Source organism: Thamnophis sirtalis, unplaced genomic scaffold (assembly GCF_051295495.1).
Source record: "Thamnophis sirtalis isolate CommonGarterSnake01/CBP01778 unplaced genomic scaffold, rThaSir2_p1.2 scaffold_15, whole genome shotgun sequence".
In the NCBI taxonomy this organism is placed as follows: domain Eukaryota; kingdom Metazoa; phylum Chordata; class Lepidosauria; order Squamata; family Natricidae; genus Thamnophis; species Thamnophis sirtalis.
Window position 1 is genome coordinate 38,433,140 of NW_028261395.1, and position 11,680 is coordinate 38,444,819.

Here is an 11,680-nt window from a genome sequence, read left to right on the forward strand (position 1 = left end):
GCTTGAGGGCATTGCCACTCCCTTGTCAAAAGGGCACAGCCATCACAACCTTTTACGATCATAAATTTCACAGTTTTATTGTTCGAGGGAAAACACTTAGTTTGTCCAATAAACTTGGCGAAATGACCCTAATTTTGACGTTTAGCAATAGAGAAGAAAACCATCTCCAGATTTTTGATTTTTATTGACCTTGGTCATGCCTGCTTTTTTTTTTTAACTTGCTTTGTCCCATGCGGTGTGTTCCTTGTTGGTGGCAGCTTGTGGACTAATGGGTCATGCTTGCCTGATTGAGGTGTGTTTTGTTAATTAAACAACTAACTTTCCTATTCATTGAGTGTGTCATTTTGGGTGTGAGCCACATCTTAGGAGAAAATGGGCCTTGCAGAGTTTTATTCACCGCCATAAAACATGGGGTGGGGTGGCCTTGCATCTCTGTTCCCCCCTGGCTAGATTGAAGGGGGTGAATCCAAAACACCCAAGGGCAGGACAAGAAGCAATGGGTGGAAACTAATCAAGGAGAGAAGCAACTTAGAACCAAGGAGAAATTTCCTGACAGTGAGAACAATTAATCAGTGGAACAACTTGCCTCCAGAAGTTGTGAATGCCCCAACACTAGAAGTCTTTAAGAAGATGTTGGATAGCCATTTGTCTGGAACGGTATAAGGTTTCCTGCCTAGGCAGGGGGTTGGATTAGAAGACCTCCAAGGTCCCTTCTAACCAGTGGTGGGATTCAGCCGGTTTGCATCTATTCGGGAGAACCGGTTGGTAACTTTCTAAGCAGTTTAGAGAACCGGTTGTTGGAAGGCGAAGCGCCCATTGACCTGAGTGACGTTGAGTTGGCCATGCCCACATGGTCACATGACCACTGAGCCACCCTACCCAGCTAGTCATTAGGGCAGAGAACCGGTTGTTAAATTATTTGAATCCCACCACTGTTTCCAACTCTGTTACTCTATTCTATTCTATTCTATTCTATTCTATTCTATTCTATTCTATTCATTGCATCTCTGCTTAAGCACACAGGGCTGCTGGCTCTCCTGTTTATGGGGCTGTGTCATTAGTGTCATTGGATTTTCCCCATGACTTTCTAAGCCAACCTGTGATTAGGGTGGCCATACAGGTACAATTTGTACAAGAAGGGACATGGTGGCTCAGTGGCTAAGATGCTGAGCTTGTCGATCAGAAAGATCGGCAGTTCAGCAGTTCAAACCCCTAGCGCTGCGTAACCGAGTGAGCTCCTGTTACTTGTCCCAGCTTCTGCCAACCTAGCAGTTTGAAAGCATGTAAAAATACAAGTAGAAAAATAGGAACTACCTTTGGTGGGAAGAGCCGAGGTGGGGCAGTGGTTAGGGTGCAGTACTGCAGGCCACTTCAGCTGACTGTTATCTGCAGTTCAGCGGTTCAAATCTCACCGGCTCAAGGTTGACTCAGCCTTCCATCCTTCCGAGGTGGGTGAAATGAGGACCCAGACTGTGGGGGCGATATGCTGACTCTGTAAACCGCTTAGAGAGGGCTGAAAGCCCTATTTCCATTTCCAGAATGGAAATTTTACAGTATCTTGCCTGGAGTGGGGAGCGAATGGAGATTTTACAGTATCCTCCCTGGAATGGGAAGGGAATGTGGATTTTACGGTATGCTACCTGGAGTGGACAGAGAATGGAAATTTTACAGTATCTTGCCTGGAGTGGGGAGCGAATGGAGATTTTACAGTATCCTCCCTGGAGTGGGGAGGGAATGTGGATTTTGCAGTATCCTTTCCCCAGGAGTGGACAGATAATGGAAATTTTACAGTATCCTGCCTGGAGTGGGGAGCGAATGGAGATTTTACAGTATCCTACCTGGAGTGGGGACGGAATGGGGATTTTACAGTATCCTTCCCTTGCCACAGCCACCAAGCCAGGCCCACAGAACGGGTAAAAAAAATGAATTTCACCACTGTTTACAGTCATGAGAGACTTATCTGATTTATGGAGACACGAAGGATTTCCTGTGATGTAACCGAATTGTAATGTAATCTGTTGTTCCTGTTTACTACAGAGGCTTCTTTGAAAAAGCACTCCTGCCCCTCATTTCGAAGAAAAAAACTAGACTAATTGTGCACATCAGCACGTCCTCTTGCGTAGTGCCGATGTGAGTGCACGAGAAGCATTAGGTGGCGAAGAGATCAATCGGCTTCCTCAACTGAGCCGCAGACAATTTCATAAGCCGCCTTTTTTTATTTTTGACAATTTTGCAGAGAGCTCCAGGGGCCTGAGGAGGGCAGAAATTTTGCCCCCTCCCCTAGCCCCCAGGAGCAGTCTATAAACCTTCTACAGGCTATCTGTTAGGGATATAATCCGTCTTTGTGTGTGTGTGTGTGTGTGTGTGTGTGTGTGTGTGTGTGTGTGTATCTATATATTTATTTATTCACACACACACACACACACACACACACACACACACACACACACACACACAAGCCATGATTGAAATAATGTATCTGTCACTTTAAATGCTCAAGTGAGATGTGATTGGATGCTGTTGCTTTAATCAGCCATAAGAGGGAGTAGGAACTACTACTGTTTGTTCCTGTATGTTCTCCGTGCTTGTTGTTATTGGAGTGAATACTGTATATTGGATGGTGGCTACTTTGTATGTTAGTTACCTGTCTACATGGTGAATCATGAGTTGAACATCTGTAAACCAACATGTTGTATCATAGACTGTGTCTATAATTCAAGACTACTTATCACTTCTTTTGGAGAATGCTTATCTGTTCTGACCCCCCTCATCCCACACCAACACCTTCCGAGTCAAAGACATTTTCCGGAATTTATTAACAGACAGACAGGGCCTTGGCAGCAAACCCACACAGATAAGCCTTGGCAGCAATCCAGCCTGCCAAGCTCACAGTTCTGTTCTCCAACATTAGTTCATGCATTGACTTCTGCAAAAGGGGCGTGTGCACAAGCAGTCCTTTTATAGTCTGGAGAGGAGCCTAATTACCGGCAGCTGAGTGCAATTACCTCCTGTAACTGTGTAATTGTTCCTTACGTCTATTAGCTCTCCGGTGCCGGGCATCCAGGAACAACTCACTGCTGACGTCCGGATCACACTCCCTTGTCTCCTGCTCACTGGTCCAAGGCTCAGGAGCCACCTGGTGGCCAACCAGCCTCTCTGTGCCCTGCTCGGAGTCGGAACCCTGTCCAGGATCCTCCACATCCTCCAAAGCTGACTCATAGGGCCCCTCGCTGTCGGAGTCTGGTGGCAGCTCCAACGGCACCTGCTGGGCCACAACAGGTATGCATAGGTGGTTATTTGTATGAAAATGAAAAAATAAAAAAAAACTTTATTAAAAAAAATACATAAATAGGAGTCAATTGCCAAGCATCTGAATCTTTTTTTCAATATATTTTTTATTGATACATACTTGTTGTGGCCCAGCAGGAGCCGTTGGAGCTGCCACCAGACTCCGACAGCGAGGGCCCCTATGGTCGGCTCTGGAGGATGTGGAGGACCCTGGACAGGGTTCCAACTCTGAGCAGGGCACAGAGAGGCTGGTTGGCCACCAGGAGGCGCCTGAGCATTGGACCAGTGGGGAGGAGACAAGGGAGTGTGATCCGGACGTCAGCAGTGAGTTGTTCCTGGATGCCCGGCACTGGAGAGCTAATAGGCGTCAGGAACAGTTGCACAGTTACAGGAGGTAATTGCACTCAGCTGCTGGTAATTAGGCTCCTCGCCAGACTATAAAAAGGACTGCTTGTGCATATGCCCCTTTTGCAGAAGTCAACGCATTAACGAATGTTGGAGAACAGTATTGTGAGCCTGGCAGGCTGGATTGCTGCCACAGCTTATCTGTGTTGGATTGCTGCCAAGGCTTATCTGTGCCAGTTTGCTGCCAAGGACCTATCTGTCTGCTAAGAAATTCCGTAAAGTATCTTTGACTCGGAGTGTGTTGGTGTGGGACGAGGGGGGGTCAGAACACATACTTATGGCGGTTGTTTTCGCAATTTGAGGACTACTTTTATTGGCATTCTAACTAACTAACCAGCATTTTAGTCCAACTGTTCTTGTCTGACGTTGCTGGAAGGAAACGATGGCAAACATCCTGCATCCGGTTACACTGTGGGAATAAAATTTAACACTGATTTTTACTCTCCTGGAGGGCTCTCCGCGCAGGGTTTCCAGCTTGTTCAGGTAAAACAGTGAACAAACATGTGGCATTTTTTACACTAGGTAGGGGATTCAGGTGCGTTTTTCTGCTTTATAAAAACTTCTGAAATACAAGAGGAGCGAAAGGGGAGGGGAGTTTGCAGGAGACAATTAGTTCGCTTCATTGGTTCATGACTCTCCGAGACGCCTTGCAAAGATATCACCCCGGCAGCTCTCCAAGCCAGATAAGGTCTGTGACTGTAAATCCTCCCTTGAAAGACTTTGCTGGATGTGAATAAGCAGAATTCACAGGAAATTAATAAAAAGGGTTTTTGTTGGGACAAGGAGTTTGTTTCAGGCTCTTGGGAAGCCTTCGTTAGAACAACAGTAACAAAATGTGGTATTTTGTACACTAGGTAGAAAATTCACACCATACAAACTGATTTCCAGTAAAAGGCAGAAGTTCTCCATTGCATAATTAGTCCCCCCCCCCTCCGTTAAGCAACTGTTTACCAAGGATTTAGAAGTGTGAAAATGAAGTCAGAATCTTAGGATGCTCCTTTCCATACGACTTTTCGAAGAAGCTGGTTTGTAACATCCGACTTCTAAGATTTTATCTAGACTGCTTAGTAATTTCCTAGTGTCAGATCCTCTTTTTGGATCTAAGGATGGCATCCTTCAAATAATTGTAATAGGGAGCTATCAGCTGCCTGTTTTCACATCCTAGGTTCTTATTTCCTAACAAATAGGAAAAAAAGCATTTTTGGTTTGGTTTAGAAAAATCTGCATTCAATGGAAAAGGGGTATATTATTCTTTGAAATAAGGGACGTGGTGGCTCAGTGGCGAAGACGCTGAGCTTGTCGATCAGAAAGGTTGGCAGTTTGGCGGTTCGAATCCCTAGTGCCTGTGATGGAGTGAGCTCCCGTCACTTGTCCCATCTTCTGCCAACCTAGCAGTTCGAAAGCACGTAAAAAATACAAGTAGAAAAATAGGGACCCCCTTTGGTGGGAAGGGAATAATGTTCCATGCGCCTTCGGCATTTAGTCATGCCAACTACATGACCACGGAGACGTCTTCGGACAGCGTTGGCTCTTCAGCTTTGAAACAGAGATGAGCTCTGCCCCCTAGAGTCAGGAGCAACTAGCACATATGTGCGAAGGGAACCTTTACCTTGATCCTTTGAAATTACCACATAGTTTATACTACATCCTTGGTATCCCCAGCTGAGCAAAGAACTATGGTTTTATTTTAGAAAGATTAAAACCTCCCCTTAAACCAACAACCGCACATATTTCTTAAGCCTGTCCCACACCTCTTTTTATATTCTTGTGGAACCATTTCAGCAGAATGAGGGCAAACATTGGTTTCTTGAGCCCCAATATGCTTTCAAAGGAGAAATTATTAACTAGAGCTACACCTTATCAAATATGTTTTAAGTTTCAAACCAAGTAAAATTACAGGAAGCGAAACCCCACACCTCTAAAAGTGACACCATTGGACAGCCTGGTGGGACAGTGAAATCCTAGATTTAAAAAAAAAGAGAGAGATTTAAAGTCTCTGTGGTGTACTGGCGAAGATCCGGGTTCAAATCCACCCCCCTGGGGTGATTCTAGGCTCCGATTCTCTCTCAACCCAACCTATTTCACAGGAATTGAGATTCCCACCCTCTCAGGAGGAAGTCAAGATATCAAGCTATCATAATGCAAGTCCTTGACTTACATGGGTTCACTTAGTGACCATTTGAAGTTACAACGGCACTGAAAAAAGTGACTTACGAATGTTTTCCACACTTACGACTGTTACAGAATCCCCAAAATTCAGATGCTTGGCAATTAAGGTTTAAGGTAAGGTTTAATGGATTTGTATGCCGCCCAATCCTGAAGGACTCCGGGCGGTTTACATGAAAACAATTTAAAAATATTAAAAGAATTTAAAATACAACACAAAGTGAATTAAAAGAACACAACATACACTCAATCTTAGTGGGGCTGGAGTTCAATCAAGATCAGCAGCCCCAGGCCTGCCGGAACAGCCAGGTCTTAATAGACTTTCGGAAGGCCGAGAGAGTGGGGAGGGTCCGGATCTCAGGGGGTAGATCGTTCCATAGGGCCGGGGCAGCTACAGAGAAGGCCCTTCCCCGAGGAGACGCCAGACAACATTGTGTAGTCGACGGCACCTGGAGAAGGCCCATCCTGTGAAGGCCCGTCCTTATTGGACGCTGGGAGGTATGTGGCAGGAATTGACTCCTATTTATGTATTTTTTTAAATAAAGTTTTTTTTCCCATTTTCATACAAATAACCACATGTATACCATTACATAACCAACAGTATTTTGTATTATTAAATATTATCTCATTTCGTCTTACCATCAACCCCCAAGAGCTATCACTGGGTCTTCTGCTCTCCATATACCATATTTATACCCTATCCATCGCTTTCTTCTCCCTCTCTCCTCCCCCTCCCTACCTCCTTTCTTCCCTCTATCATCCTTCTCTCCTCTACATCCCCTCCCTCTCTCCTTCTCCCCTCTCCTCTTTCCACTCCTTCTTTCTCTCCTTCTCTTCCCCCCTCTCTCCTAACCGTCTCTTCTTCCTCTTGTCTCTCTCCTCTCTTCCATACTCTTCATCTCATTTACGTGGTGTATTTCAGCATCTGAGCGGGCTCCCTTTTATGTTGATGGTGTTAGTAATTGCATTTCAATAAACATCTTTAATTTGACTCCTATTTATGACGGTCACATAAGGGGTCATGCGATCCCCTTTTGCGACCTTCTGACGAGAAAAGTCAATGAGAGAAGTCAGATTGCAATCCTAGGCTGCATTAACAGAGGGATAGAACCAAGATCCCATGAAGTGTTAATATGCTTTATAATACCTTGGTAAGGCCATGCTTGGAATGTTGCATCCAGTTTTGGTTGCCACAGTATAAAAAAAGATGTTGAGACTGGAAAGGATGCAGAGAAGAGGAACCAAGATAATTGGGGGAATGGAGAGTAGAACATACAAAGATACGGTTGCAAGAATTGGGTATGTCTAGTTTAGTGAAAAGAAGGACTACCAGTGTTCCAATATTTGAGGGGCTGCAACAAAGAAGAGGGGGGGGTCAACTTATTCTCCAAAACACCTGAGGGCAGGTTAAGAAGCAACGGGTGGGAACTAATCAAGGAGAGAAGCAACTTAGAACTAAGCAGTGAGAATAATTAATGAGTGGAAGAGTTTGCCTTCAGAAGTTCTGAGTCTTCCACCACTGGAGGTTTTTAAGATGATGTTGGATAACCTTTGTCTGAAATGGTGTAGGGTTTCCTGCCTGAGCAGGGGGTTGGATTAGAAGACCTCCAAGGTCCCTTCCAACTCTGTTATTCCGCTTGGGAGAAAGAGATGGATGAGAAGTCAACTCAATTCTTTGTCCTTTTCTCTGCAGGTAAATATGCTCGTCTTAGGGAAACACTTGGGCATTCCCAAGCCATATGGACCCATCATCCACGGCCAGTGTTGCTTGGAAGCGAAGGTCCACTCCCTCCTGGAACCGCTGGGCCTCTCCTGCACGTTCATTGATGACTTTTTCTCCTACCACGTTTTGTCGGGAGAAATCCATTGTGGAACTAACGTCCGGCGGGAACCTTTCTCCTTTCATTGGTGGAATATTCTTCTATGAAAAAAAAACTGCCCATCAATTATCTCAGACTTCATTTTCTCAACCCCTTTGTCTCTGAGGTTGGAGAAATGCAGCAGCATGGAAAATGGTAGGAAAGAGAAGGAGAACTTTTCCGAGAGATAATTACTCAACACCTTCTCAAAATCTGTTTCAATTTTAGGTCTCTGAAAACACAAGGCAGTGTTCTGACCTAAACTTCCTGTAAAAAGCACACACTTAGTCCCAAAAATACCCTTAATGAGTCACAAATAGTTTGTAAATAGTCCGACAGTAGTCTGCCAAAGTCTTTCGGGCTAAGGCTGATAAGCACCCACCTTTATCTTCCTTGAAACGCTGCCAAAGACCTAATTGGCAATTAGCTCGAAGGCTACACGAAGCAAAGAGTCCAAACGGAGATTCAGAATTTAAACCGACCAGCATGAACAAAGTTGCTTCTGCAAAGGCACCTGTGCCTTTACTCCTCCTTTATGTCTTATGGGAGAGGCGAATCATCTCCAAGTCTTACTCAAAATCTGTTTCAATTTTGGGGCCCTGAAAACACAAGGCCCTAACAACTAACCGTGCAAGGAATGCAAGACAGCACATAAAATTGTCTGGCTTTCTGGAAATACTCTGTTTCTGGAGAAACCAGCGAGAGAAAAAGAAATTACCTGGAAAACCCAAATGATTATGTTTTCAGTGAAAATTACTCCAAAGCGATCACCAGATAAAACCACAAGGAGGAACTGCTGTCTTTGTAAGAAGCAAGAAATATTTACTCATTGTCTGAAGGAGGAAACAGTCACTATTAAATCTTGCAAGCATTTGTGGTTTCAAGGTATTCACTCCTGGGTTCTAAACAGATGCAAATCCAGTCCTGATTACTTGGCAGAATTTGCATGTGGGAATTATGGGATGTTTCCTGTCCATGGCTAGGCATAGGTAGATATAGAAGCTAAGAGTAGAGCGATGAAGGACCAGCTGCAAAAATCAGGTGCGAATCTGGCAAAAAAAAGGGGGAGAAAGATAGGAATCTTCAACCCTTTGGATTGAGATCGTTGGGGTTGTTATCTCAGCCAGGAATGCAAAATTGTCGAAAATAAAAACGTGCATTTATGAATTTGTCTCAGTCTCTCAGTGGTGCAAGCCGATCTCTTCTCCACCTGATGCGTCTCAGGGACTTTCATCAGCACCAGACATGATGTGCCGGATTAACCATGTTTTTCTTTCTAAATGAGGCCCACGGGTGCTTGACCTCGCAACTTGGTTCCATGATGGCGTGATCCTTAATTGGAAGAAATGTCCTTCTGGGTTCAGTTCCAAGTGGGGGGGGGGAACGTGACCCGTCAAAACCGCGTTCCACAAAAGCGCGGTCGACGAAATCGCGTATGTGACGTCATCACAACGCGACGAAAGAGATCGAAAAATTGAAATAAAAATTAAATTACAGCAAGCCGATTCACATAAAGGTAAGGGTTAGGTTAAGGGTTAGGGTTAGGTTTAGAGCGTTAGCGTTACGTTTAGCGTTAGGTTAAGGGTTAGCGTTAGGTTTTTCGTTAGGTTAAGGGTTAGGTTTAGGGTTAGGTTTAGGGTTAGGTTTAGGGTTAGGTTAAGGGTTAGGTTTAGGGTTAGGGTTAGGGTTAGCTTTGGGGGGGTTAGGGTAAGGTTTTCGCTTTATTTTTACATTTTTCGATCTCTTTCGTCGCGCTGTGATGACGTCACATACGCGCTTTCGTCGACCACGATTTTGTCGTCCGCGGTTTTGTGGTGGAACCGGGGGGGGAAAGACACTGGAAACCTGGAGGCTGCTTGGAAAGATGGTTTTAATGGTGGGCAGGATCACAGGGCTTGAGCTCCTGAATGGAAAAGGGGGACCACATGCTTCCAGATGTTGGGTGAGGAAGAAAAAAGAGAGAGCGAGATGCTGAAAGCCCCCGGTTTTATGCCCTCTCTGGGCTTTGATCTTGTATTCTGATTGGTTGTCAGATTCCCATGCAGGGCCAACTCTGTACACCAGTGTTTCCCAAACTTTTGACATATGTGTACCCCTTCTATAATTTTCGTAACGCTGAGTACCCCTCGTAAAAAACATATGCGTTAATAAAAAATCAAAATATATTTCTTTTTTCTTTTTTGGGTACATACGCAAAATAAACGAAAGTTATATTATAACGAACATTTATTTGATTCAATGAGAAGGATGAAATTGTTTATGTTGAGATGACAGATCATCATAATTTGGTTCCCTGGTGGTTAATTTTAATCTGAGATGCGGTTCCACGTCCAATAGTCTGTTCCTTTTTCTCGACTTAATGCGTACCCCCACCAAACTCTTCCCGTACCCCTGGGGGTACGCGTACCACACTTTGGGAAACACTGCTGTAGGCTGTGCTTTGAGTCCAAGTTTGATTGAGCATTGCTTCTTCCCAGGTGCCATGTGGTGAGATCCGTAGAGGGTTAATCCTACCTTTGTCATGTAGAGTACCCTGGCTCAGGCCTTAATGGTTCATTGTCAAAGTTGGGGGCGATGAGTTTCTTCCTCCCTTTTAGGGGGAAATAGGCTGCCCAGTTGTGCAAGCCAATCCCTTCCAAACTTGATGCTTCTCAGTGACTTTCATCAGCACCACACAAGAGGAAGTGTTGATTAACCCTGTTTTTCCTTCGAATCGAGGGTCAGGGCTCCTTTTCCAACTAAGCCTCTTTAGCAACAGGAGGTCCTTGACTTATCACCATGTATTTACCGACTGTTCTGAGTTGCAACAGCACTGCAATAAATGACTTGTGACCAGTCCTCACAGTTACGACAATTGCAATGTGATTAAACTCCAGGGGCTCGGCAACCGTGGCATGACAAAACCGCGCTAGTCAAAATCGCGGTGATAAAATCGTGGTGCTAAAGCCGCGACGTCATCACCGCGCGTCATCACCGCCGCAACAACAGCGCGGCAACAGAAGGGCGCTTTAAAAGGGCGCCGCGGCAGAAAGCCGACTTCAATTAAGGTAAGCGTTAGGATTAGGTTTAGGGGTTTGTTTTAGGGTTAGGTTTAGGGTTAGGTTTAGGGTTAGGGTTAGGTTTAGGTTTAGGGTTAGGGTTAGGGTTAGGGTTAGGGTTAGGGTTAGGTTTAGGGTTAGGTTTAGGGTTAGGTTTAGGGTTAGGTTTAGGGTTAGGTTTAGGTTTAGGGTTAGGTTTAGGGTTAGGTTTAGGGTTAGGTTTAGGGTTAGGTTTAGGGTTAGGTTTAGGGTTAGGTTTAGGGTTAGGTTTAGGGTTAGGTTTAGGGTTAGGTTTAGGGTTAGGTTTAGGGTTAGGTTTAGGGTTAGGTTTAGGGTTAGGTTTAGGGTTAGGTTTAGGGTTAGGTTTAGGGTTAGGTTTAGGGTTAGGTTTAGGGTTAGGTTTAGGGTACTGAGTGCTTGGGAATGCGCAATTTTGCCCTCCGCGATTATGTCATTGCGGTAGGGTCGCGTTTTTCCTTAGCGCTTAGAACGGCGCGAATTAGTGTTCGCGCTTATGTCTCCGCGGATAAGGGCTTCGCGGATTTGTGGTGGAACCCTAGGCAACTACCATGTTATTTACAATATTATCATTGCCACAGGCTTGCAACCTTCCCAGGCAGCTTTCGAACAAGCAGTCCATAGGGCAAGCCAGATTCGCTTAATGACTGCGTGATTAACTTCATGACCACATTCCTCCCATCCAGATCCGGCCAGGTGCAGAGACAAAGATGACCTTGGATTTCTTTCTTTCTCTTTTTTTTTTTGAGAATTTTTTTTATTGTTTTAGTTAAGCAAAAAAACACACACAAAAAGAATAATCTTTCGTGACATCTTGTAGAAAGCGTATCGATTGGTTACAAATATATTTCGTGTGTTTCTTCCACCATCCTTACATATACTTCATTCAAACTGAGTTGTACCTTT